Source organism: Wyeomyia smithii, chromosome 2 (genome assembly GCF_029784165.1).
Source record: "Wyeomyia smithii strain HCP4-BCI-WySm-NY-G18 chromosome 2, ASM2978416v1, whole genome shotgun sequence".
Lineage (NCBI taxonomy): Eukaryota > Metazoa > Arthropoda > Insecta > Diptera > Culicidae > Wyeomyia > Wyeomyia smithii.
In genome coordinates, this window is record NC_073695.1 from 233,897,104 (window position 1) to 233,903,103 (window position 6,000).

A 6,000-nucleotide genomic window follows, 5' to 3' on the forward strand; every position below is an offset into this window, starting at 1 on the left:
TCTCCCTGATGGTATCAAGGTACGATGCTGGCCTGACAAACAAGTCGTCGTAGGTTCGAGTCTCGGCGCGGGAGAGACTATTAGTGTCAGTGGGATCGTAGCGCTAGCCCCGCGATTGTCCTGTACACTAAACAGTCGGCTTTTACCACAAAAGATCAAAACAATGGTCGTAGTGGTCCAAATCTAACAAAAAGAAACAGGCGACTTCGAAGTCTGTGTATAAAAAACAGAAGGTCAAATTCCGAATCGGAATGAAGCTCCAAAGCTTTGCTCTGACTACAAAAGATCTGTCAAAAAACAGCTTTGGTAAAATTTTTGATTTAAAAAATCACGCTTTTATTGAAAAATGTTCTGTGACATTATGTTTGTTTTTTTTTCTTCCTGGAAACAAAACTCTCTATAATGTGTGACTCGACCCTGGCGATGTTGCTATACAATGCACAGTGGGGAATCGCTGGCCATCAGCCAAAAAAAAATTTCATCGTTAGCTGTTTTATAATATTTTTCCCTTGTTGCTATAATATTCAAGTGTCTAAATCCAAAAATTGGGCGCAATATCATGAAATCTGAATTTTTTATTACTTTTCAAAGCTTGTCGAACTGACGTTTTTTGTCTTTTTTTTTTGAAAAAAAGTACATTACTTTGAAACGCTCGGTAGCTTCAATGATAGCTTGGATTTTTTGACGTCAAAGGAAAAGTTGTTGTAAATATTGTGCAAAACAAACCCTTTTCATTAGATATTGTAAAATTTGGTCATAATAGGCCGTGAAAACGTGATTTTTTTGTAGAAAAGTAGCTTAAAAGTTTAGTTGCCGCAGTTTGCCACGGTTGTGACTACATTCAAAATTTAGGTAAAAACGTAAGCTTTCAAATGCATACTGTTCGCTGCTGCGCAAAACTGCGCAAATTTGCACTTTAGTGAAAAAAGCGATAGCAGTTTTTTCAGATTTTTTTTTTGAGGTTGAAATTTCATCCAGGATTAATTTTAATCATAACCATTATACCCCATTAATGAAAATTTATGATATCGAACTCAATCCGTAAGAATAAAATAAAAATTCGGACAAAAATTACAAAATTTATCAATTGAAAGCTATAAAATAAGTGTTAAATAAGAAAATAGTAAACAAATCTTTATGAAACTTTTAATTATGTCAAACTTTATCGCTTCATGCAAATTTAAAACAATATTAAAAACATTCAGCCCTTCTCAATTTATGATCATGAAATTCGCTAAACTGATTGAAGTGTTGAATACTAGCAGCAAATTTACACCATCAAACTCCGGCTAACAATAGCCCGTTTGAAGATTGCTTTCGCTTCGCTCTCGTTGGCATACAAAAGTAAAGCACACATTTTGCTTTACGAGAAAAAACAAAGAACAGTCGTCGCACTCCGCATCTTTTCGTATTCATTTAGAACGTTGTGTCATTCCTGTGTCTTGGTTTTCAAATTCAGGCACCACTTAATTCAATGTCCTCTTTCAACCATAGAAACCGGATTAACATATATATGCAACAATGAAACATCGAAAATTACTAGAAGAAATGAAAATTGCAGCGAAACACATTTTTCCTGCTAATAAGTATAATTTCAAATTTTCTGGAAACATTTCAACACGAGATTTAAGCGATCACAGCGGAAGATGATAATGCTGATGATGATTTTTTCAATTTGTAATTAGTTTGTATTACTTATGTTGTTTTAGTTTATTTAAAAAAAAAAAAAAATATATATATATATATATATATATATATATATATATATATATATATATATATATATATATATATATATATATATATATATATATATATATATATATATATATATATATATATTTCGACAAAATTCGTTTAGTTCAAGGGGTTGTCCATAAATTACGTATTTTTTCAATGGGAAGGACGCCCGGTGGCACTACTTGTGGTCAAAGATCATATAATTCTATAAAAAAGGAAAAAAGTGTCAGAAAAATATTAAAAATTGGATTTCGTGCTTTATGGACGGCCCCAAACAAAAAAATTGATGCCAAATTCGTGTTCAGCGCCCCAAAATTATGTAAATACCAAGTTTTTGTCGCATTTATCGACACTTTTTTTGCTTGGCCAGCCTTTGTATGGAGTCGCCCCACTGTGCAATGCTTTGTCTGATTTTTTCATAATTTCTCCTGAATGATCTGTTGAACTGTTAATGTCATTTGAGTGACACTTCGTTGGAATTTTTGTGTATTTTTTGAATTATTCTGTTGAGCTTTTATGATAAAAAGGTGAGAAATGAAATTTTTGGTTATTACTGAGGACATAACTTATTTCATAGTATTCAAAAAATTCGCAGAATATATGAAGTTAGCCCTAATGATCAGATCGTTTTATTCGTTTTTCACTGTGAAAACCATGTGTTTTGAGCTGAGAAATTTCAGATCTGAACTTGTAACAATTTCCTGTATGCATTTCCACCATCTTTAACTAAAAAATCTAGTGCCCTATTTGTCAAGTAGGCGCTAGCAAAACCCTAGCCTGAAGAAATTCATCTCTCAATAATCCCCACCCCAAAATGGCATCCATTTTCAATCAAACTTTCGTGATTCATCGATTCTACCACTAGCGCAGGCACGGTTGAATACGCACAGCAAATAACTCGCAATTGAACCCAAAAACTATAATTAGAAACCGGTGTCCTTGTTTCCCGCAGAAGCAATTGAAAAAAAAGCGCACTCGCGTTTACCACACCACCCGAAAGTACGCACCACCAATGAACCCACCGAAAATTTTTTAGTTCGTTCATTGATTTTTGCCTCTCCTGTCGGCGTATTGCTTGCTGCAGCCGCACTACCAAAGACCTCCACGTGTTCCGGTTACCCCCGAGAACCGGTTACCGTTCACCGAATCTTTTCCACGAAGCAAAAAAAAAGTTCCCGTCGACGTCGACGTCGTCATCGTCGTGTCAGTATATCATACCCTGGTTTTCCCATTGCCATCTCATACCGAACGCACAACCGTACCTCTTCGGTCCCCGTTTGCAGCGTTCTCACGGTTGACCGATTTTGATGCGGCTCCACTTCAAAGCCCTAAACTCGCACAATTACACAACGGTCTCTAGGCGACCCCTCTCGGGTGGTTCCCAGCCGAGCTAAGACCCACACGACGAGGAAGGTGAGAGAGACTAGCAAAGAAAAAAAAAACGACGAAACCGGGCGTGAAAATCAAACCTTACAGAGCCACACCATTGACGTCTGTTTTCCGCCTGGTGGTAGTTGAAAGGAACGAGAACGGCAGGCAAGACTGGCGGGTTCCATTCCGGGTCTCGGTCTGTTCCAAGCAGACAGAATCCATAGCCAGACCAAAACAGACCGCCCCCGTCCGCGCGTCGGTTGGTCCCGTCTGGACAGATTAAAGTGTGCGAAAACGGGATGATACTAGAGAGCTTTTGGTTCGATGAGACAGAGACGAAGAATGGCGTTGGTCCTGTCACGGATAATCGATATCCTGCTCGGATGTACGTCATCGGTTCGGAACTTCCCAAGGTCTAAGAGGTCAGTTTCAAAAATTTCCAATCCGACTAATGATGTCGATATATCAATATAATCACTTGAATCGGATAATAATTATGGAAAAATTGAGCAAGAATTCAACACACCTTATAGAAAACACGATTTTTCGCTGCCGTCAAAGGATCTGATGCCGTCTCACTCAGTCAAGATCGCCCTTGTTGTCGTCGTCGTCGCCGTCGCCGTCACTGTCAGGCGCCTAGCGAAGAAAAGTAACACCACCACGTGGTTGGCCAGGTGTGGAGGTAGGTATGGAGGGAGGTGCACAGGGTTTCTAGTGCAGCGGTCCGCTTTTCCTAGGTTTCCCCCCTGGGTACAGCACGGCACGGCACGCCACGGCACAGTAAGGTACACGGTACACTGCTCTTGCTGGGGTGGCGCACGCGGCGGTAGCTATTTTTTCCACTCCAGTCTATTCCGCACACACCTTCAATAGGTCAGAAATTACGAAAAACTCGGAGTGTTGCAAATCCCACCGAACTCGACACCGGCCCGTCGAGAGCTCGCTCGAAACCACCAACACAGCGCATAAATTCACTGGATTTTTTTGTATTTCTTTGGTTGTTTTTCTCCTCCACTGCGCCTTCTTTTTTCGTTGCTGTTGGCGCGTTTTTTTTTATTTTCGAAATCTTACTTCATTAACTGATTGAGAAATTAGAAACTCGCCCCGGATCGGATGGTTTGTCTTGAGAGTGAGTGTAATCAAAATTGTGTCACTGCTTTTTTTTCCTTCACTGCCTCGCGCTTTCGGGGGTACCAAGCAATCGTTTCCTCTCGCTCTGGTGCACTTGTTTTTTCGTTTCTTTTTTTCTTTTGTTGGTTTCCTCGTCGAGCGTCGGGTATTCTTCCTTTTTTTCAGTACTTTGTAACAACGAGTTTTCCACTATTGGTGTGTAGCACTGCGATTTTTTACTTCCTTCCAATAAACTGTTACGCCTGAATTAAAAATTCCAAAATTTTCACTACGACTATTTAAATAAATTCATCTGATTTTTGTACTATGAGGTTTTCACTTGTTTCTGACTCTTTTTATTTTATTTATGCCTGTATGGTGTGTGTATGTGCCTTGACTATGAGAAAATATTTTTCCGGGAATGGTTTTCCACTGCTTCGGCTTAGGTAAATTTTCTTCAATTTCACTTTATCACAGTTTTAGGTTTTGATTTGTTGGTTTTAATCACTGTAATCCTTGGGTGTCTTCGTGTTCTTCCAGCTGAGGTATTTTGTAATTGCCACCGTAATTCCTGTGTGAGTGAGTGTTCTAGAATTCTTACAGAGAACAAAACTGAGAACAAAAAAAAAACTGTAGGCCGCCTAGTGAAACCCGAGCTCATGCAAACGCGCAATTGCCACTATAAAACAACTCACAATAGTTCACAATTGTAGTACATCTGCTGTCGAACGAACGATGACTGGCAGCCAATATCATTCCGGCTTTGATCACTAGAATCCTGTCCTCGGTGGTGCCTGAGCCTGTGGATAATCCATCCTTTCGTCACCGCAGCTGGCCTCGTTCTATTCGCACCGATCGTCCAACTGGCACAGACCAGAACGGTCGCACTGTCTGCACGCAGCACGGAGCAGGAGAGAAAATCCTGACCGTCGTTGTGCCAAACTTCGCCTTCGCTCCGAATGTCCTCGCACCTTGGTATCCTCCCGGTTTGTTCCCCGCAGGAAGATCCGCTTCGTCCACAGACACAGACACAGACACGGCAGTTCTCGGCACTCTCGGTTTCAGAACTCCGGACCACCAGCCACGCCGTCTCAGACTACGCGGGATTACACTGTTGTGGGGTGCGGACCGCGGGACCTTTTCCACATGATGCGCGAACCGAAACAAAAACTAAACTGAAACATACCATCGTCATGTGGCAAACGTTTACCTCCCAAACTCTCAGCAGTCAGTCAGCAGTAAGCCAGCTAACCCGCCAACCAGCCAGCAAACCAGCCAGTAAGTCAGTCAAGTCGGTGGTTGTTGGCGCGCGACGCGGCGGATTGAAGAAGACGTGCTGCACACTTCGGCTGTGATTGCGATAGGTGATGGTGGTGGGTGGGTGTTGGGTGTATGGTGGGAGCAGAGCCGTTGATGATGACGAGGGCCTGCCCCAATAATGTAAGACTCAACCAACGAGTTGCAACAGAACCGTTGGCCAAAGCGAGAGGGAAACAAAACATAAAAATGAACCCTACACTCAACAGCGCGTTTCCCCATGCGGAGCACGAGAATCACGGAACTCAGCAGCGAGAAAGTTCGCTTGTGGGGAATCGTTGGGGTATTCAACATTGGCCAGGTACGGCGTCGCTCTATCAGATTTCATCTTTCGCTCACATAAACATAAAGCGACGGCAATGTGAAAATAAACTATAAAACAAGAATTGCGATTCTTCAAGAGAAACAGACAGAGAGTAAGTTTTACGCGAGAGCCTAGAGATGAGCGAAAACGTGAGCATT

The 6,000-nt window shown here is 41.4% G+C and overlaps 1 protein-coding gene across 1 annotated transcript in view; it reads right to left on the bottom strand.

Annotated features, from left to right (window-relative positions):
- LOC129722270 (probable serine/threonine-protein kinase DDB_G0282963) overlaps positions 1-5,401 on the bottom strand; it is a 125,918-nt gene extending 120,517 nt beyond the window's left edge. Inside the window, exons 1-2 of the mRNA XM_055675593.1 lie at positions 4,917-5,401; positions 3,638-4,833 (exon numbers count right to left, since the gene is read on the bottom strand). The gene's annotated coding sequence lies outside the window, so the exon portion shown is untranslated. The remainder of the gene's footprint in view (positions 1-3,637; positions 4,834-4,916) is intronic.
- Positions 5,402-6,000: the final 599 nt, after the last annotated feature.